The 24,063-nt window shown below is 36.2% G+C and overlaps 1 protein-coding gene across 1 annotated transcript in view; it reads right to left on the bottom strand.

The window, feature by feature from the left end:
- The window catches only part of LOC148954752 (sodium-dependent nutrient amino acid transporter 1-like), a 201,006-nt gene that overhangs the window by 17,231 nt on the left and 159,712 nt on the right, over positions 1-24,063 (bottom strand). The gene's annotated exons all lie outside the window — the stretch shown is intronic.

The raw sequence follows: 24,063 nt of genomic DNA on the forward strand, positions 1-24,063 counted from the left end.
TTGTGTATATACATAACGGACATGTATGGAACATTTTGTCATGTGTTGACACTATCACTGTCACAATAAAATTGAGCTAGCAACACCAAAAAATTGTCTGAGATAGAGAGAGAGAGGAGTAAATCATCTTTGAGCACCATCTTTCTGATGAAAAACAATCCTAAATTTCTAAACTAATGTTTAAAAGCATATCCACAATATCATTTTGTCGTGTCGTGATCAATATATCAATTAATTGTGTAAATGCATTTGGACCACGATGTAGAAGCTTCATACAATAGTCTAATGACGGAGAATCAGTTTTTATTATATCAACAAGCAGACCCCGACAAAATATCTTCCTTTGGACAGACAGCTTTAGAAAGTTGTCATGTAGAATCAAACGTTTTTCCATAAGAACTATATTCCTCATGTTTCACTCTTTCTGAAATCCATCTATTTTTTTTTTGTCCTAACACTCTCACAACCAACTTCAGACTAACCAGAATTTTTTCTACTCTAAAAAATATACGCTAGTCTACTATAGAAAGAAAAAAAACCATTGGTTTAGAAGCAATTTTATTGAACATAATTTCAATAATAATAATCACTGATGCATTTTGTTCTCATCAATATATTTCGATAGGACATCTAATGCTGACCGAAGTTTATTTATATGGAGAATATTTACTTTTCCAGCAAAACATAGCTACTCCTCCTGTTTAAATTTGCTTAATGATATCACGTATCTTGCATACATAGTGTCCCATTCAAGACATAGTCTACAGCCAGCGGTTATTTCCACAGCCACATTGGGTACTCGTATATCGTTGCTGCTGTTGTCGGCTCCATCATTAATCTCCAATAATGTAAATGCACCACTCATTTTGTCTCTACTAATATCTTCTCAAATAAACTATTCTCTTTGAATTCAATTCTCTTACTAATATGAATTGTAAAGAAAATTGTTCCTTTTATTCAAACCTCAATCACCAATCAAGTTATACTCACTGTCTTTGAAAAGGTGTAGAGGCGTACGCAAATAACGTAAAGATTCCTATAGCTTCAAGCAAATAACACCGGAAGGAACATAAAAGGCCCCAAATAGCACAGGAAGGAACGTAAAGGCCCCAGATCCATAGGTACATGCTCTGGAAAGGCACCAAGGAACGTAAAGGCCGCAAATAACACAGGATGGAACGTAAAGGCCGCAAAATATAACCTAGGTTACTACTTGTTTCTAGAGCATACTAAAAGCAGGCAAAAAAGGGAGCTGGAAGGCTACGAAGCATTAAGCAGACTAATATGATATGAAAATCTAAAAATACTGATGTGGGCTCCAGAATACCGTGAGATTATAGGAAATTAATTGGCAGATGAAGCAGCTAAAGTTGGGGCATCATTGGCAAGCTATGAACCGGAATCTTTCATTTCCGTCACTCCAAACTGCCAAAAAATGAGGAGACAAAACTATGAGAATAAAATATACAAGTGGAATGCAAAGAAATAAAGAAAATGACACCAATATAAAACCCTACGCTTACAGAACCATCTCTTGTGACCTAACCCCTTTCTTCACCATGTTGCGTTAATTGAACAAAACTAAAAAACCCATTTTGGGCCATTCCATGAGAAATTTGTAGTGTTAGCTGAACTAACCTATTCGTCAAATTATGGGTTACAACTTGAGTGTTGGATGTATACTTGTAGACGCTTGGCATTTCTCGTGTGAGCTCGTTAAAATTGACTTTATAGAAAAATATAGTATCTCAAAACCCAGGTAAGATAATAATTTTTCTGCTTTACAAATTGATATAAAATCAAGACATTGTATTGTCATATAGATCGTTTTTAATAGAGACGAATTTTCTTATTACAGTTTTATTTTGGGATGTTTCCAACTCCCTGGTCAAAATTATGTCGAGCTAACTAGACCACGGGACTAGCTTTCTTTAAATAAAAGTAAATCGCTGAATTTTAAGTCAGACTGTATGAAACCTACTGTTTTTCAAGACGTAGATCTGAATAAAAAAAATATCAATAGCATTGCTAAGGCAATAAGAGGGCATCCAACTGTATATGTTGAGTAATTTTGATTGTTTAGCACTGAACATTAAAGTTGGGGAGATAAGAAAATCATTACTGACAAATAAAGTGTATTTGACACAATGGCGGTCGCCTATTCTTGTTTAGCTTATGAAAGGAAGAAACATTCTTAAGTTGCCAAATCTTCTCTTCAACTGTTCTACTTCAAGCTCTGAAACTAACAAGATGGTAGGGAGATGGCACTATTCATGGAAACTATATGGTCCGATGCACTAACAAACCGGAAAGGAAGTTAATAAAGAGGGAGAGCAGACATGGAAGAAACTGTATTATGCGCAAGTCGAAGCAGGCTGGTGCCCGATTTCTTAACTAGACTATTGTGCCTAAGATTCACAGTTGATGCTTGGGAGACTCCAGCAGAGCAATGCGCTATAAATCCGAAGCTTAAGCATACAAGTTCTACAGCCAGAGGTTGTTAAAAATATAGCCTACTACTAGTATGGTGGGAAGAGTAAGATCAGTCACTTCATCGATTTGTATTCCCTATTAATCCGGTATTGCCAGTGATACCTTAAATGTATCCAATTATTAACCTGAATGGGACACATTTATGGCTGTTGTATACCTCTGGGTAATATTGTGAAGCTTGATCTCATTCCTATCTGAAAAAATAACGCCTTAGCTTTTATCCAAGGCAACAAGTCTACCCCATAATCAGCTGATCAGCAATAAGCGTCAAATAGAGATACCAATGGACAACTTGTCCCAGGTAAAAAGGAAAAGGTCCATCAATAGCGGGCTTTGGATATAGAATATGGTGCATATCACCGTTAGATGGAGAGAAAAGCAGAATATTATGACAAGGATCCCCGATATACCGTTGCAAACTTAAAACCGCAAAAACAATTGAAAAACGTCAAGTTCAGGTGTTTTTTTTTATTGAACTCATTTGTTAATTTAATCGAAGTTCAACGTATGATGTTTTTGTGTTACTACTACTACTACTACTACTACTAACAACTCACCGCAGCACCAAGCCGCCTGAGGCCAACACAGATACGCACGCTCCTCCTCCACCCCAATCTATTCAAAGCCTCCCTTTTTACAACCGCCCACGAAGTTCCCATTTCCTTTCTTTATGACGTCCTCCCAACCCAGACGGGGACGACCTGCTTTCCGTTTAGAGCTAGATGGTTGGCCGAAAAGAACAATCTTCGGCAATCTGTCATCCTTCATCCGCACAACGTGCCCTAGCCACCTCAACCTTTCTTTCATTATAGCCCTAGAGAGCGGTATTGAACCGCATTTTTCGTATAGCGTATTGTTTGAAATACGGTAAGTCATCCGGGTACCCAGAACAATCCTTAAGCAATTTCTCTGGAAAACATCTAGCAACCCTTCATCCGCTTTTCGGAGCGCCCATGCTTCAGAGCCATATTTGACGACTGTCATCACTGTAGCTTCTAATATTCTAATCTTGGTTTGCAGACTTATCTTCCTATTCTTCCAGACTTTTTTCAGCTGTGAAAAACACCTTGAGCCTTGGTTATTCTATTTTTAACATCTTGATTGCTCCCACCATCTTTTTTTTTTCAAATTCAAATTAATTTATTTAACATAAAAAAATACAAACTAATAATACTTTACTAATAATACTACCAAGGTAAGTGAAGCTGCCCACCTGATCAATCTTTTCATTACCCAACGTCACCTTTTAATCTTCACTTATTCCTAGCCTTACTGACTTAGTCTCCCTAACATTAATTTTCAAACCAATTCTAGCACCCTGAACTCGCAAAGCCTCTAAAACTTCATTCATTTTGCTCACACTTTCATCTAGGATGCTTAAATCATCAGCATAATCCAAGTCCAGGAGACTCTTTCCTCCCCATTTGATTCCGTGGTCTCCCATTGCCTTTCCTGTGCTCCTTAAAACAAAGTCCATCAAAATAATCCATATAAAGGGGGATAGAACACAACCCTGCTTAACTCCTGATTTAATACAAAGCCAGCTGCTAACCTCATTTTGTGTTACTAGCTAGTCATATTATCCAGTTAATTTGATAAATGTTTTATGCGTCATATTAAATGACTCTGAAAAAAACATTACTAGCTTATTTGCGTCCTAAAAGCTGCCTTTAAAAAAAAAATTTTCTGATGAAAAATGATTGGTTGTTAAAGGGGCAATTCGGTTTAAATTACCAAAGGATATTGAGCCCATTACAGGCAGCGCGTATTTTCGAATCACCTCGCCCAAACAGGAAGAGCTAATTCCCCAGTTTACCAAAAATGTGAGGTGGCCTTTGAAATAAGAATGTATTTAAGAGAAGAACGTCTGGCCAGGATTAAATATCGGTGGCAGGTATTTTACAAAGTAGATATTAAACTGGAGGACATAGCTAGGAATGGTAATGTTCGACAGCTAGCAAAATTTGGAAAAAGGGTAAACCAAGTCGTAAGACATTAATAGAAGAAGAAAGAAGGTAGAGGAGGGACAAATGAGACCAAGATCCTTGAAAAAACTAGAACAAGTTGTGAGCAAGGGGAAAAACCGGTATAAGGTAAAGAAGACCAAAAGAGGGTAGCCAGGAAAGAAGCCTTAGAAAGACCGAACAAAGGTCGGAGAGTCAGGAAGGACTAAAGAAACTCCACCCCAACAGGATGAAGCATGAAACAGCTTAACTTAACATATCAAACCATATCTTTTAAACAATACACCTATGGAATCTAAAAAAAAACAAAAAAAAACCAGAAACCCCGAAACAGCAAACAATATCTTTTAATCAAGCCATTTTTTAAATAGACAAAGAAATCTACCACCAAAACCATGAAGCTACAAACAAAAAATATCAAACCATAAGTTTCAAAAAAGACAGCTTTGAAATAGAAAAAGAAAGTACCGACAAGCTAAAGCATAAAACACCATAACCAAATATGGCAAACCATAAGTTTCAAACAAAGACACCCTGAAAATAATATGAACCCCATCACAGAAACCATTGAACAGCAAAATTAAACAAGCAATATCACAGCTTTCAAACAAGTTACGCATGGAATGTCAAGCAAGTTACTAAAGATCCATGAAACTACAAAACTAAACATAACAAGGTATAAGTTGGAAATAAGACACCTTCAAAACACATAAGAAAAGCACCTTACCATCGAACACCAAATTGGAATTGAAACTATCAAACAGAAAACTAAACATTGCAAACCATATTTTTCATTCAGATTTGTGTACACTCCCATACCAACTTAACACCAGTATACTATTCAAAGGATATCAGTTTTGTAATAACAAACGACTTTTTTTCCATCTTGCGCTCCGATAGCTAGATTATATAGATGTGCTTACAGCTTCGTACCAACTTCTTACCACCAAAATAGTCAAAAGTCTCCCTTTTTTAATTTTAACCCTATTTTTTCCATGTTGCGCTCCTATACATAGATTATTCAGATTTGTATATACCCCCGTACCAATTATTTATCATCATACTATTCAAAAACCTTTAATATTTTTAAACCAATTTATTCCATATTGAACTCCTAAACCTTGATTATTCCGGTTTTCATGCACTCTAATGCTAATTTCTTACTTGAATACTCTTCAAAAACTATGGTTTTAATGTCTTCGTATGCCTCATGAATCGCAACCACAAGTTGTATTTAAATTCAATCCCACGCTTCACGGATACAAATGACCTCGGGCACACCTTATTAAGTGAGAAAACAAACCCAACGAATTTTTTGCCCAAGCCCTCATACCTTCTCTAATCACCCTCCACTTTGATCCCCAGTGGTGGCTTATCATTTCTTGAATATTCCGTATTTTCCTCTTCACTTTCAGATTCCAGAAGAATTGACATCAAGCATAACGCAATCTTTAAAATTCGTTATAGCTAAATTCAACCCTTTCACGTCAATACAGGAAACTTGATGCCAATTCCTATTCCTATTCTTATTCCTAATGCTAATTCCTTGTTCTCCCTTCCATCCTTCAAACATAATTAATTTATTTTTTATATATATAACCATCGGACATAACCATCGGATATGTTAATTCATTTTTATGTTATGTTTATTTATATATTATGTTAATTTATTATATTAATAATATATAACATAATATATGATATATATATATTAAATTAGTAATTTAATATAATATATATATATCATTAATATAATATCGAAGAATAATTTATTATGTTAATTAGCATATATTATGTTAATTTATTTTTGATATAGTTTGAATATATTTAACGCGGGAAATGGTTTCCTGGGAATTTTAAATGTGATAGCGCAGGGACGCCAAAAAAAGGGAACATTCAGAATTTACGTTTAGGAGATTATTTGGGCCCAACAAATTAATCAACATTTTAGGGATTATTTGGGCGACACAAATTAATCGTCATTTTGGAGGATAATTTGGGTTGAAACTCCTATGATATTATATTAAACATAATATAACATAATATATGATATATATAACCATCGGACATAAACATAACCCTCGGAGAATTTGAATGATTTTCAGTTTTGCATATACCATTGCACAATCAACATATCAATTTTTAAGTAAAATGAATAACTTCTCTGGAATATTCAACAAGCTACGAGGAATAGTTGGTCCTTACTTGCTATCTTGGCAAATGAATTGAGTGAGGAGGTTTTTAGTCAACCAGAAGAAGCTCTGCCCAAGAAATTAGAAATTGAAGTGTTACAAAATTTACGAGGGACAGCCAACACCATCGATCAATTTGAGACATAGAGCTTACTAAGCCCTTGGAGAGAAAGTGAAATTGTTGTGCAGTAAGATGAGAGAGAATTATCTAAAAGAAAAGCTATTCCATTTCTCGACAAAAAAATTCAGAAAAAAGAGCTCTTATTGACGGAAACTAGCATTAATTTATACAATTACAAAACATATACTAATCAATTTTCTCAGAAAAGTAATTTATCCGACAATTTGGGAAATCATATTGGAAAAAAGCTTTATTCCTGCAAAATATGTACCAAATCATTTTCTCAAAGTTCTAATTTTCACACCCATTTCAGTCTTCATTCCTGTAGTCTTCATTCCCAGTCTTATTCCTGCATCATCTGTATCAAATTATTTTCTCAGAAAGTTTTATTATGCTGGCGTACGAAACGTCATGCTAAATCCGTCAGATAACCAAAAGGAGCACTAGAGACACGAAGAAATTAATTTTTCAAATTAATTCTGCAAGAGTGAACATATATGTTATCCTGTTTAACTATGATCTTGCAATATGTTTATTTTCTTTATTTTGATCTTACATCCTTGACTCGGCTAGGTTTAGTGCTGATTTAAAGTGTAAAAAAGTCTCTCAAGTAAAAACCTAAGACGGAAAACTTAAACAGAAACTTACAAAAAGGCAGAAAAACACGAAGAAAAATTTCAGACAGACGAAAATCCTTTAGCAAAAATTCCAAAAAACAAAAAAAATTCTTTCTTAGAAAATTTGAACGAATAAAAAAAATATAGCAAAAATTCCGAACAAGAAAAAAACCCTTTTGCAGAAAATTCAAAAAGTCGAAAGCACAGAACATAAATTTTTAAACTCATGTATAAGAAAACTGAAAAAAAGGTATTACGAAGATAATTCAAGAAGTAATGAAAGCAAGAATTTAAAAAGCGTGTGATGCACAAACTTGTGCAAGCAAAAAACAACTTTCTGGGGCTACTCAGTGGCAGAATGATGTCACGCCGTCACATTGGGGTGTGGTGCTGCGATACGCCAGGTATCGTCACAGTGTCGTGCCGAACCAGGGTCTTGCTGTGGCGCAGTGCAGTAACGACGGGCCCCCTCAGCATTTTAAAGCGCTGCAGGTGCACTTCAGAACCTGCTACCTTAGGCAGGTACCACTGCCGGTTCTTCCATTGAGTCCAACTTACTGTGAATCTACTTTGCTCAGAACTGACGTGAAAATTAGTGTATGAGCGTCATTGTCAGGGTACGACTCCATTCCCAGACAGCTTCTGGCATGTAATCTAAGCCCGGAGCAGACTGTCCCTTTGATTTTCTTAAAGTAACTTCATACTTCTGCCCGTTATGTTTTAATGTATAATTGAGTTTTAAAGTGAATATGCAAGTAAGAGTTCCTCTAAGGATTTTTTCCCAGGACAAGGGACGGGATGTGCTCGAAGCATTGCTTTTTTTTTACCAGGACTTAAGTAGGAGCACTTATCATTGTTCACTTTTGACAATTTACCTAAATCTCTTCCGGTTTTCCAGAGGGTGGGATATAGCCCTCTGGGTGGTAGGGCCCCATCGATATGGATTTGTGAGGTCCCATACCGATATATCGGTATTGTGCCGATGTAATTTACCGATAAATTTTCCTCCAAAAAAAACTGTACTTAAAGTTTAAACCCCCCTCCCTCCAATTCTCTGCCCATATTCATACTCACATATTTCTCCCTAGTCTATTACACAAAAGAACAGCATCAATAATTCACTGTGGATTAACAAAATTAGGCCATCTCCAAGAATTGTTTGATTTTCTTTACCTTTTCTGATCAGCAGCTTCTGAGCACACAAATGAAGTTGCGGATGTTTGCTGAAGTAACAAAAAAGAAAAAAAATAATCAAAGAAGCCAGTTTAGTTACATTTACACAAATACGGGAAAATCTGATTAAAAGAAGCGAAAATCTGACCATGCTATTAGGACCATGCTATTCTACGACCACCATAGGAAAACATTTCTACGGCCGCCATAGCAATTCCCATGCTATTTGTACACCGCCATAGGACCATGGTATTCTACGACCGCCATAGGAAAACATTTCTACGACCGCCATAGCAATTTCCATGCTATTTCCATACCGCCATAGGACCTTGCTATTCTACGACCGCCATAGGAAAACATTTCTACGACCGCCATAGGAATTACCATGCTATTCTACGACCTTAAAAGTTGGCAAGGTATAATGTGATCAAACATGTTTTGAGAGTATGATCATAATTATATGACTCAACCGAACCGGTTTTTGAGACAACACTCATTTCTTAGGAGCCAATCATAGACATTGGTGCTTGCTCAATATATGGTAACTCGAGTGGTGATTGGTTAAAAATAAAGGACTAGTTTTTTATTCATCCTTGAGATTTTTGTATAAAATGTTCATACATTACGATTTAATTTTCATTATGTTTTTATATATTCTAGATAATACATCGATTATTATTAACTTTGAAACAATGGATCCGTCAATTTTCAATGTGAGTACAGCTTACTGAATTTCTTAATTTATTTCCAAATAAAAAAATCACTTTACCAGTAAATTCAAATCTCAGGGGCATAGGCCCTCCTCCCCTCCAACAATACAAACCCTAAAATATGATGAGTATACTCGCTAGAAAACACAAAGTACGCTTAAAGAAAGAAAAACGAGCAAAAATGGGGTTTTTATAGGCCAAATGAAGATACTGAAAAAACGAAGCGAATATTTCGAGAGGACAAACGCCTCTCTTCTTCAGCGCGAAACGAAACGATGTATCAATAAAAGCCAAAAAATTAAAAGAATTAAAACCAACTACCTAACAACCATAAAAGCGAGTTATTCGCCAATATCCGCGAGTTGTTTGCTAGTATCCGTCGATGGCAGTTCATAATTTTTTAGATTTCGTGCAAATCGCGGATATTGGCGAATAACTCGCTTTTATGGTTGTTAGGTATTTGGTTTTAATTCTTTTAATTTTTGGCTTTTATTGATACATCGTTTCGTTTCGCGCTGAAGAAGAGAGGCGTTTGTCCTCTCGAAATATTCGCTTCGTTTTTTCAGTATCTTCATTTGGCCTATAAAAACCCCATTTTTGCTCGTTTTTCTTTCTTTATTTGATGTCAGGCCAATGTGGTTTAAGAAATTATAAAAGTAAGCTTTTTTTCTTTTATGTAAACAAAAACATCTCCTCCACTTCTCTGTCAAAGAGCAAAATTCCTTAGTTTTATTTATTTCATTCAAAAAAATGCCTCTTTTTCTGAATTACCAAAAAATCTTTTTTCCGGTCAAAAACCACATGTGTTTATAATTACAGAGAATCCCATTTGAAGCCAGAGTTCAAACGCGTCTTATCTGAGTTATGAAAACAAAAGGTTGATAATTAAAACAACGATTTGCGTCATTCTCGTGAGAAGACTTAGAATTTATATAAAACCAAATCGTATTCAAATATTATCTTCGGGATAAAATTTTCAGTTTTGTATTAATTTGGATTTTTGCTCACATTTAACAAACTTAGTCGTAGTTAGGTGAAAGTATGCATAAATATCTTAATTTATAATCTAATTGCATGGCTACTAAAGTAACAATGATCATTTTTTTTGTGCTTTCACAAGAAGATAGCTCGCATTCAACAAACTTTGCTATAGTTAGTTGAAGTGTGCTTAAATATCTTAATTTTTTCTTCTGTAAAAGGGGAAATAGTTTTTCCATGCTAAATTTTTCTTCTTTTTGAAGAGGAGGATTCCCACAATTAATCCCCCTCCGAAAAGAGACCAAGATGGGGTGATATCACATCAATGCAAGCTGCAAGACCATCCGTCATTAGATATGCTAGCTCCATTACAAGTTCTCTGGACCAACAGGGCCCTCTCAAGCCAGTGTCAGCGCTGCACAAACCTCTATGCAACCTGGCAGAAAATTCAAGAGAGAGTGGATAGATTCTCATAATACATCAGCCTCATCTATGCAAGATACGGACATCACCACCCCATCCGACACACACGTGCAGTGTGAATTTGGAAATGTAAGTATTTTTTACCTAATGTACTTTACGTTATTGCTATTACAAATTGTAGATTTTTAAAACGAGTAGATTTGTAGGAAAAAATGAATCTGATCGCTATTTTTTATGGATGACTAGATTTGTAGGAAAAAAAGAGTCATTTTTTTAATGAGTTATTAATACAATTGTTGAGTTTTTTTTTATTTTTTTTTAATTATTGGCAATTATTGAATTATTGAGATTTTTTTTTTACCATATTTTATTGCTATTAGTCAAATGTTGCGATGTGTGTGTGTGTGTGTGTGTGTGAGCGGTGCATGCGCCGCTTATTTTTCTGTCTACCCGATAATTCAATGAGATAGTAAGATGAATATTTCAAATTCAATAACGAAGTAAAGATTTTAATTATTTTGTTGTGTGTTTGTGTGTGTGTGTGTGTGTGTGTATGTGTTAGCGGTGCATGCGCCACGTCTACTTGATAATTTATTGAGATAGTATAATGAATAGTGCAAATTCAATAACGACGTAATGATTTTCACTATTTTGTTGTGTGTGTGTGTTTGTGTGTGAGTGTGAGTATGTGTGTGTTTGAACGGTGCATGCGCCGCTTATTTTTTCTGTCTACTCGATAATTCATGGAGATAGTATAATGAATATTGCAAATTCAATAACGACTTAATGATTTTCACTATTTTGTTGTGTGTGTGTGAGTGTTTGTTTGTGTGTGAGCGGTGCATGCGCCGCGTCTCCTTGATAATTCATTGAGATAGTATAATGAATAGTGCAAATTCAATAACTACTTAATGATTTTCACTATTTTGTTGTGTGTGTGTGTGTGTGTGTGTGTGTGTGTGTGTGTGTGTGTGTGTGTGTGTATGTGTGAGCGGTGCATACACCGCGTCTACTTGATAATTCATTGAGATAGTATAATGAATAGTGCAAATTCAATAACGACGTAATGATTTTAACTATTTTGTTGTGTGTGTGTGTGTGTGTGTGTTTGTGAACGGTGCATGCGCTGCTTATTTTTTCTGTCGACCCAATAATTCATGGAGATAGTATAATGAATATTGCAAATTCAATAATGACGTAATGATTTTCACTATTTTGTTGTGTGTTGTGTGTGTGTGTGTGTGTGTGTGTGTCGCCTCTGTGTATGTCTCGTCTCTGTGTGTGTGTATTTGTGAGCGGTGCATGCGCCGTGTCTACTCGATACTTCATTGAGATAGTATAATGAATATTGAAAATTCAATAACAACGTAATGATATCCGACTAGGAAAAAAAATAGTGTGCTATAATTATGATAAGACTTTCCTAAAAAAAATAAAAATAAATTGTTTGATAAATCAAACTTATAAAATATTAGTTTGATTTAATTGTAATAAAACATTCCTAAAAAAAAAATTGTTTTATAAATCAAACTAAGAAATATATAGTTTTCTATAATTGTAATAAAACTTTCCTCAAAAAAAAATTTTTTGATAAATCCAACTAACAAAAAAATAGTGTGCGATAATTGTGATAAAACTTTCGTCAAAGAAAAAAAACTCAATCCATTCATTTTCTAGTTACAGGGGGAAGCTACGAAAACAACTGACTTCCCTGGCCCGGGACTTCAAAGTATCATGGGCAATTGTCCCCTCTCGCCGGATGATGATGTTAGTGAAGGTACGTTATTTGGTATCCCCTTGGATTTTCAATTTACAACTGAAGAAATGGACAGCCTTATGCAAATTGTTGGACCTAATGCTCCCGGGGATATTTTGGACAATGATTTTATAATTAGCGAATTGGGTCCTGTGCAAATAGGTGCAGGACATGAAAATAGTGTCATATCCCCCGACCTACGTGAATTTTATTTGTTAGAGTCTGTTCTAGGTCACTTACAAACACATAAGGTAGATTTCAACCCTCCCAAGGAAAACGTGGTTGACGGGAGGGTTATTTTAACAGACCATGTAAATATTCTTCATACCTAAATTGACCAAATTCGAGCACATATTGAGATTCGAATTAAGAAATGGGGGGGTCAAGGGGGGATTAAAGCATCAGTAAATCAAAAAGTTTATTTACAAAAGGAGACATCTGGGGACATTTTTTATTTTCATTTTTCAACTGGCAACCAAACTTTTTACCCTGGTCTAAATGAATTTGAGGGTAACTTTTTCAACTGGGTAAATAAATTAATTTCGACTTTGGACACGTATAACGAGAGGGGAAGTGGGTCCACCATTTTATACATTGAACATATGGATCTGAATCTCAGTAGATTTAAAAAAAACTTTATTTTAAGAGGGGGGTCGGGGGTGTGGAGTAGTCAACGAATAAAATGCCACCCAGATTTGACGAGTACAGGAGGGGCTCAAGGTTTCAGATTTGACACGGGGCTGCAATGCTTTAAATATGCATTTTTAGCAGCAGCCCATAAAACATTAAACAAAGATTCAACAATGAAAAATCTCGACAGTCTTGCTCGTAACGGTGGTGACAATTTCCCTAAAGTAAATTTTGATTGTTTAGAGGGGAAGTATCCGGCGTCCTTAAAAGAAATAACCGTATTTGAAAAAGCAAATGAAAATCTTGGGTTAGGGGTGGTTATTCTCCAGTATGACACGGAATTTGTAAGGGGGGGGAAGAAACCAAATAAAAAAGGAGTTTTATATTCAGTTAGGACACCGTCAGTAGATAATGTTAAAAATTGGGTTTGGGTTATTTACGAGCCTCCCAAAGATGTAAATTCCTATGATTATTTTTTCACCGTTACGGCAGTAAGTTGAGTGTTATCCCAAGGTGTTCGGAAAGGGAAACGTCTCTATTGCCCCATGTGCCTTTCCCCATTCACATCTGAGCGAATATTCACGGATCATATGAAACATTATAAAATTAATGCCAATCAAAGAACTGAAATGCCGGCAGAAGGTAAAGATACTTTACAATTTAAAAACTTCCAAAATCCCCTGCTACAAGTTGATAAAGTATCTTTAGATTGTGAATCAAGACCAGTGGAGGTATCAGACCCATCGAGGCCAAAAATAGTAAAGGAACACAAACTAGTTGCGTGTTCCTATGCGCATGCTCGTCGCGATTCCAATAATAAAATGCAGTTGGAAGAGTTTTTTTGGCTATGTATAAGGAGGGTAGCATGGAGAAGTTATAGACGTCCTTAATAAAAAACAGCACATAGCACAAATTCACGATTGCGTCACACAAACTACCCTATGTTATTATCAATAAAGAGCAACTGGCACTAGAAAAGGGGAAAATTTGTTGGTTTTGTAGGAGTGCTCTTGCCCCAAAAGACGCGGTCGAGAATTATGATCACTTAACTACTTCTAGTTTAACGAAGAAAAGTAATCTTTAAGGGTGAGCTAAAAATTAACGTAATTTAAAAAGTAAATGGCACATCTCTTCCGGTTTTTATGCATAACTCTAACTATGATCTGAATTATGTGCTACCAGCAACGGCACATCTTAAAAGAAATTGAACAGTGGATGATGCATGGGTGATAGACAGCTTTTCCTACAAAATCATTCCTAAATCGTCGGAAAAGTTGCTTTTTTTGGAATTTATGTGGAAATTTGCTGAAGACGACATTGAGTACACGAATAAAATTCACTTTTAAAATTCCTACAGTTTTTTCACCAAATCATTCAGCGAATTAATTCAAGAGCAGGAAAACGATGACGGCTGCAACGCTTTCCCCCTTCACAAGCAACAATTTCCAAATGATTTATATGATTTGTTGACGGTCAAGGGCATATATCCTTATGATTATTATTGTTCCATGTCGACATTCGCCGAGGAAACTAGTCCCTCGATTGAATCGTTTTACGACAGTCTGTACGTTCATAGGTGCACCCCCGATGAATACTGTTTTGCTAAAAAAGTGTCGGCAGAGGGAGTATGTAAAAATGGGCTTGACTACTGCAAACTATATTTGTAGAGCGATGTGTTAACTTTGTTAGACATTATGCGTAAAAATACGGACAAAATCTATGGGGAATTTAATCTTGATTTGGGGTATTATTTTTCATCTCCTCATTTGTTGATGGACCTCATCCTAAAATTTAGCGGGGAAAAAATTGGGATAATCACAGACATTGATCAGCACCTGTTCATCGAAAGGTCAATGAGGGGTGGATACGTTTTTCAAGGGGATCGTATCTTGGAAACTGATCCAACTGGAGAGAAGAGGGGGACAAAATCGGATGCAGTTTTCCTTGATATGAATTCTCTCTACCCCTTGGCCATGTCCCATTATGCGCTACCTTGCGGTGACTATAAATGGCTCAATGACCGTCAAGCTCCCCATTTCCCCAACATTGACAGTGTTGAGGAGAATGGGCCGGTTGGATGGTTTTTTGAAATTGATGGGGAGATACCAGTTGAGCTTCACGATTCAGTAAATGATTTTGTTTTTCCGTGCATCAATAGACCTGTGACTAGGGAGTCTTTGAGCCCTCGCAATAAGCGTTTAGTCGAGGTGGACGGATTGCATTGGTCACCTTCAAAACAAAAACTTATTGCTGACCTTCTGCCGAAAAAAAATATTGTTGTACATCATGTTACTTTAAAATGGATGTGCAACAACGGTTTCAACGTCACAAATGTTCATAGAGCCCTCCACTTTAGTAAAAAAGCCTATCTGAAAACGTTTGTTGACACTTTTGTCAAGAAACGTTCTGAAGCACAAACGAAAGCCGAAAAAGAAATTTATAAGCTCATTTTGAATTCGACTTTCGGTAAAATGTGTGAGAGTGTTCGCAATAGGAATAGTTGTGACGTCGTGACCAATCCAAAACAATGTGCTCGAATTATTGCCGATCCAAATTACACTTCCTTCACAATCATTGGCCCGGACATGGTACTATTGAATAGAAATTAAAGAAGCATTGTATTAAATAAAAATATTGCTGCAGGCAGTGCGATCTTGGAGATCTCTAAAAAGCTCATGTTGGAATTCTACTACAATTTGGCTAGGGTACAGTGGCCGGAGAAGGGGCAAGTAGAGGTCTGCTACGGGGACACAGATTCTCTACTGTTAAAAGTAAAAACCCGAAATCTAATTGATGATTTGGCGCACGGTGAAATTATCAGCTCACGGATGGACTACACCAATTGGAGTGGGCTTTACCCAGATCTAGTGAAACGTCGGACGCCAAATCATCTTTTATTTTTTAAATCAGAAACGGGAAGCGACATGATTTCCCGTGGTATGTTTGTAAGTCCGAAGGTTAACTTTATACAGACGCACGACGAGGAAATCAAGAAACGTTGCAAAGGAGTACCCACGTGCTATGTGGATAAGAATTTCGACATGGACATCTATAGGAATTGTTTTGTTGAAATTACAATTCCACGAGCAAAATTGCTGGCAATTCGTTCCCTCAACTACAGGAACTTTACTGTAAATGTAGAAAAAATTGCCATGAGTAGCATTTCCGACAAGGTCTATGTTTGTTCAGGTGAAATGTTGAAGGGAACATGTATCAATTGAAAACACCATTCAGATTGTTTCTGTGTGGGCCGTCAATATCAGGTAAAACAACACTCTTAACTAAAATAATTAAAAATTGTGATAAAATGTTTGTGGAAAAGCCGAAAAAAATTTACTATTGTTACAGTATTTGGCAGGAGTCATACGATGAAATAAAAGCAATTGCCACGACGGGATTGGTGCAGATACAATTCATACAGGGACTTGATGTTTTTCAACATTATTGAAGCAAACTCTGGGCTGATTATTGACGATATGGCTGAATCTATTGAACAATAGTCTCAGGAAATGCTGCAATTGTTCACCGTTCGATCTCATCATGAACAGATTTCCGTTACTCTGGTTCTACACAATCTCTTTCATCAGAGCAAATGTATGCGAACACTTGCATTGAACTGCACCTACTATATCATCTACAGAGTTGTTCGTGATTCTAGCTCCCTAATAACTCTCAATAAACAAATCTATCCAGTCGCCCCCAAATGTCTACTCTCAGCAAAAAATCAGGCAACTAATAAACCCCACGGCTATATGCTATTGGATCTTAATCAAAATACACCCGAGGATCTGCGTGTAGTCACAGCTACTTTCAACCATGTAATTACAGTATATCTCCCCGTGAACACTAAAAAGACCTATTAGTCGGTATCATGACACTGAAGAAACTACATGGAATCAGACATCTGTTTTCAGTTCTAAGCAGTTCAAAACCCTCGCTTAGGAAAGCCATACTCAAACATGGTATTGACAATGATTTCATTAATCTTATATCTGAACTTTGTTTAAATTTGAACGAGGGTAATGTTAAACTGACAGAAGTAGTTAAGCAACAGGCAAAGCGACATCGTTCTATTGTACGTAAATTGGCCTCTAAAAACAAAGGAAAGAATTTAAAAAAGAAACTACTTCTTCAGGCAGGTGGTAGCTTTTTCACACTTTTACTACTAATAATTGCAAGACTTGTAAACAGTTTTCTCCAGATGGCAAAACCCTATAAATTGACTCCAATAGAACTCACTCTCTCACCCTCGGAACACTTTGAGAACAATCTGAGTAAATTCCTTGACAACGAGAATATTGAGGATGATAAGAAACTTCTTTTACTTCAAGATGCACTTCGCCGAGTGGACAAACATAAGTCCAATCATGTGAATGCCACTGCTGGTATTGATCACAAAAAAGAATCATCTCCTCAGGAGTCTGCTGCTGCTGCTGCTGGAACACAATTTAAAAAGGAGGAATTGGAATCAATTGTATCGAAAATTGGAAATCTAATGCCCCACTCATATCTTTAAAAAAGAAAACGACTCCTAACCTATCTCATGGAAAGTGGTTAAGATCATATTCAAGTTGAGAGCAATGGGAAAAGGATTATAATTCAGGGCAAGAGCTATAATCTACTTTATTTAATCTATGATATGGTTACAAATCGTAAAGGACTATTATCCTTTGACGCTCATCTATACAACTTTCTAAATACATTAAACTTCCTCAAAAGCCTTATTAGCATAAGAAAAATTCTAAAAAAATTAAATGAACATGCGCCATTATCAACAACAATAACAACACCATTAAAATATGAAGAGGAGGAAGAAGAAGATTTTAAGTCAATCTTGGAAAATACTAGCACACCTAGTGGAACAAACTTGACAATGCTGGTGGCGAAGAAAAAGCGAAAACGTATCATGTCACCACCACCACCACCAACCACAAATAGTACACAAAAGGGTAGCGGACGTTACACAACGTGTTTACGTTCAAAATGGTTGAAGTTCTGAAAGGTGTTTATGAAAATATTGGTGAGGTGGGGAGTTTAAGTTCCCCCACCACTCCTTCCAAGGTCACTGTTGTTCACACTAAAAGTGTACAAGACTATATGCGAAATGAATCAAGTTACACTCTGCATAGAAATCATAGACTTCGTGCTAATCATTATCGAAAAATTAAACCTTATTTCCCATTGCATATAATGCAAGCAGATCCCCTGACTCTAGATTATATTCAACGACATTAAAATACACCTTACAAGTATATTCTACTTGCAATCATTGTTTTTAGTCGCTATGCATATGCAATTTCACTGCAGACAAAGAGGGGTATTGAAGTTGCTCAGGCCATTGAAAGTATTCTCGAACAGGATTCATATAAAAAAATTCAAACGGATCGTTGTAGTGAATTTGTTAATCCCCATGTTGCAAAAGTACTAGTCATAGTACAGTCATAGTCCTATAAAGGCTGCATTGGCCGAACGATTGATAAGAACTATTCGACTTTTAATTTCAAGATATTGTACATTGAAAAATACATCTGCTTTTATTCATGATTTAGATAAAATCATGTTAATTTATAATCAACGACCTCATCGATCACTGTCCAACTCAACCCAAACGAAAGTTCCCCATACTGACGGTGATACAAACAGCACCTTTCTTAAACGGTGTTCTAATGAAACCATTGTCACGACGAAAAATAAATTCAATATTGGTGATACTGTTCGAATTAATAAAACAACTAATGTTTTTGAAAAGGGGAATTACTTGTGGTCCACAGAACTATGTAACATTTATGTCCAATGTTTCCGATCCTCTCTACAATGACTTGAATAGGACAAGTGATTTTTGGACAAAATCTCCCCCGCCATCAAATTTGACGGTGCGTATGAAATGGCTCTTGTCGACTGTATTCTCAAAAATACCTATGACATCCTGAGAAAGGATCGTGTGTATGATACAAAAGTTATACCATTCGATTGGACACTCTTTGTTGACTATGAATGGGTTGAAGCACTTAAATCTAGCGAATATCCACATGCCAAATTGAAATATATTGAATACGATAATATAACAGATTTGTGTCGTACAATCAATAGAAAAATCTTATATCGTAGGAATGGTAAATTCCATTTTAATTATTTATTGGAACATGACAGGATTTACATTACATCGCCTGTTGACACTGAAATAATTATTCTCAATGATAATATTAGAGATATTCTTGGATTTAAAACGAACATGATCAATGGGGAAAATGGTGGCGCTGTTTACCGAATGAATAAAGTCATTTTTGCTGATTATCGACCTGGTTTTATCTCGGACTCTTGCACATTTCTTTATGCATCCTTTGTGGAAACTTCGAGAGTCTGTAATTCAAATGTCCCCCTTCTACGTATTCTTGAACGAAAAACATCTCTTGAACTTGTTCATCACTATAATATAAGGCATCTTCAGTATGTTCCTGTAAACACTTCGTATTTGGAACTCTGTCAGTTAAAACTAAGAAGGGAATTGGGCGATCCTCTAGCAATAACAAAAGGCTTAGCAGTGATTATATGTCATTTTTGACCCATTGTCGGTGACAGTACAATCACCTAAAATGAACAATAAAAGAATTCCATTTGTCTGCCCCGATATTCATTGTTATGTTGGTGCTTTAAGTCCACGTCAAATAGGCAATAGATTGGACTACTGCAAGGGTCGTGATACAATGTCTCGCTATGGTCTTGGTAGCTGGTTTGCTAGGCTATTTCGTTCTGCACTACCCCTTGCCAAAAAATATCTTGTACCTGGTGCATCAAATTTTGCTGCCTCCACACTACAGGACTGGGGGTCGGGCAAGAATTTCAAGGAGAGTGTTAAGGAAAATATTAGATCTTCAGCAGGAGCCGTTGATGAGCATTTAAAATCTCGGCAAAATCGGGAGGGATTGAAAAGGATGCGTGCACGTCATTCGATCATCAGTCTCCACCCAGGCGGGAAGCGAAGGACATCAACAAGGACTTTGAGGAATAAAACAAGGAAGACCAATAAGCAGAAGAAAAAAAGAAAAATATTGTTAGATCAAAGAAGGATTTCTTCTCTTAAGATGACTTATCTCCCCCAGAAGGAATCATATCCATCAATCAGTTCTTCATTGAATCTATTCAATGCTGAAAATGTTGATTTCAGTGTCAAGTATGGCTACTATGAACAATTTCATCCCCAACAACCCCTTTCGGAAAATATACTCTCTCAAATATTTTCCAATAAAGACTATTTCATCGATTTGTCATCAACATTTATTGATTTAAATTTTGCGGTGATGAAAAAGTCAGATAATACAACTCCAAATGTTGTCTACGGTCTCTCCTACGAAAACTGTAGTCTACACAGCCTATTCAAACAAATTAATGTATTTATTAATGGAAAATTGGTGAGCCCTAGCAATGATTTATCATACTATTCACGTTACATAAAATTTATGATGATGACACCAAAGGCGTACAAGAAGGTGAGAGGACAATCATTGGGCTATGAATATCGATCAGGCGTGGATACTGACGGCGAGTTGACTACAGCAGTGAGCCAGGAGTATCATATGGTTTGAAAATTAAATCATTAGATATTCAACATATCCCAGTGGTTACCCCCCAATGTCAAAATTGATATAAAGCTGTAGCAAGCCCCATCTAATTTCATTCTCAGAAAAACAGTTCCTGCAGTATCTCATTCAAATGTCATTATAACATCGGCATTTTTTCAAGTCTAAATACAGCAGGTTATGAGCTATGTTGCATTGACAGTGAAAAAGCTAAGAGCCAATGGCAAAAACATTAAACTTCTTGTTCCCCATACGATTACTAATCAGCGTCACATTGCCACCGACTCTCGTACCTATACCGATTCATCATTTATCAATGGAGAAATCCCATCAAACTTGGCTTTGGCCTTTGTGAAGAGTGGCAGTGCCGTTGGATCCTGGACTGAATCCCCACATGATTTTAATTTTTTCGGTATATCTATCTTTGTGTGCAAAGTGAATGGTATTCAACCGTACGCTCTATGATTTGACAAAAACTCCAATAGAACTCTGTACAAGTTGACCATGCAAACTTTAGTTCATGACTCTCAATTATTTGAAAATGGAACAACCGAATCAATGTTTTCAAAAAATCATGGGGTAAATGTTCTGGACTTGTTAGGGGCTCAGAACTTGAACATATTACGAATAGGGAATGTATATTACGAGTGTATATTTTCCGGTGCATGGACTGAGAGGATCACACTAATATCACTAAGTAAATTTCAAACCTATGGGGAGACCACACCCAACGATAGTGTTCTCCTAGACCTAGCACTATGAACACAAATTAAATAATCAATGTATTTAATATGGATCCATACATGTCCCAGTACAAGTCCTATTGCATACCTTCGGACTTCATTGAAACAATTCCAAGTGTTAACAATACCCTAATCATTGTTAATAGCAGTCCATGGACATTGAAGACTGGCCATTGGCTATGCATCTTTCAAACAGCAAGGAATATTGAATTTTTTGATCCTCTTGGCCTATCGTATAAATTCTATACGCCGTACATCAGCAACTTTATTGAAAGCAGTGGGAAAACCATTATTCAAAATCAACAAAAAGTACAGGATTTAACGACCAAGACATGTGGCTTTCATGCACTACTCTTTTTCATGTTCAGATGTCGTGGCTACACCTACAGGCAGTTTCTCAACATCTATGTTGACTTACCTCGATTGAACGACTTTCTAGTGGAAAATATACTTACAAGCGTATTTCATATTGATTTTAGTGCCCTACGAATAAATTGTTCTAAAAATGTATGTGGAATTGTTTATTAATAAAAATTTATATACATGATAAAAAAAACGACTTTTCTACTCTTTAGATTTCATCTTCTACTAGGTATAGGTATTTGTCGACAACAACTAATGCAGGTAGATTATCTGAATTCACAGTGTACTGATTTTGATTTAGTGCAATGTCAGGGTCACATTTTCTATAGAAGAATGTAACTTCCCTATTGTAATATCTCCTTGTATGGTTAATGATACTGTTCTCATTCATTCTATAGAATTAACATGTTTCAATTTGTCAATTTGAAGCAATTTCACAAACATTGTCCTCAAGTGTCGAATCACATTCCGTCACAGCCAAATAAAAATCAGTGGGTTTACAATCATAACACCCATTATCTTCACAACGATGCCGTAGAAACCATATTCTTTTGCTGTCCCAGCAGCTGCATCTCTGACCCGGTTCCTCCTCCCAGAACAATCTAAAACCACGACGATACCAATCTCGTAGCAATAAACTAAAATCACGGTTAGGATTCTATCCAATCATACCGGGATATATATTCTGCAACTGATTATATTTATCATAGTGACAATTGGAGCATAGGTGGCATCTAGGATGAGAGTCACACACCTCTTCAAGACAGAAATTACAACCTTTAAACTGTACAGCATATCCTGTATGCACTTTACACGGGTTGCACAATCTACACTTTTCATCATACTCGTCAATCATCGTGCAATTCTCACATGATGACCAGCTGCCCAGTGTGTACATACATAACGGGCATGCATGGAACATTTTTTCATGTGTTGACGCTCTCACTGCCACAATGAAACTGAGCTACCAACAACAAAAGTTGTCTGAGATAGAGAGAGGAGTAAATCTTCCTTGAGCACCATCTTTCTCACGAAAAAAAGTCCTAAATTTCAAAACTAATGTTTAAAAGCATATCCACAATATCATTTTGCCGTGTCGTGATCAATATATCAATAAATTGTGTAAATGCATTTGGACCACGACGTAGAAGCTTCATACAATAGTCTAATGATGGAGAATCACTTTTCATTATATCGACAAGCATTCCCCGAGAAAATATCTTCCTTTGAATAGACAACTAGAAAATCGTCATCTAGAATCAAACGTTTTTCCATAAGAACTAGATTCCCCATGATTCGCTCTTTCTCGAATCTATCCATTTTTTAGAGTCCTAACTCTCTCACAACCAACTACAGACTAACCAAATTACTTTTTTCTACTCTAAAAAATATACGCTAGTCTACTATAGAAAGGAAAATACCTTTGATTTAGAAACAATTTTATTGAGTATAAATACAACAATAAAAATAATATTCACTGATGCATTTTGTTCTCATCAATATATTTCGATAGCACATCTTTTGCTGACCGAAGTTTATTTATATGGAGAATATTCACTTTTCCATCAAAACATAGTTGCTCCTCCTGCTTAAAATTGCTTAATGATATCACTTATCTAGCATACATATTGTTCCACTCAAGGCATAGCCTACGGCCTCCGGCTCTTTCCACAGCCACATTGGGTATTCGTATATCGTTGCTGCTGCTGCTGTCGGCTCCATAATTAATCTCCAATAATGTAAATGCACAACTCATTTTTCTCTACTAATATCCTCTCAAATAAACTATTCTCTTTGAATTCAATTCTCTTACTAATATGAATTGTAAAGAAAACCTTTCTTTTTATTCAAATCCCAATCACCAATTAAGTTATCGTATATGGAGTAACCTCCGCTCTCTGATTGGCTCCCAAAAAACGGATGTTATCTCAAAAACTGGTTCCGTTGAGTTATATAATTATGATCATACTCTCAAAACATGTTTGACCACATTATATCTTGCCAACTTTTAAGGCCGTAGAATAGCATGGGAATTGCTATGGCGGTCGTAGAAATGTTTTCCTATGGCGGTCGTAGAATAGCAAGGTCCTATGGCGGTATGGAAATAGCATGGGAATTGCTATGGCGGTCGTAGAAATGTTTTCCTATGGCGGTCGTAGAATACCATGGTCCTATGGCGGTATACAAATAGCATGGGAATTGCTATGGCGGTACGCAATATGGTAGGTACTACTCTACTCATATGATATGGTCTCTTACCAACGAATACACAAAACACAAGTTAAATTTCCAAGATAAGTAGGTAAATTTTCCAAGGTGTTGA

The sequence above is a fragment of the Artemia sp. Qi Xiang Cuo genome, chromosome 3 (assembly GCF_049724085.1).
Source record: "Artemia sp. Qi Xiang Cuo chromosome 3, ASM4972408v1, whole genome shotgun sequence".
Lineage (NCBI taxonomy): Eukaryota > Metazoa > Arthropoda > Branchiopoda > Anostraca > Artemiidae > Artemia > Artemia sp. Qi Xiang Cuo.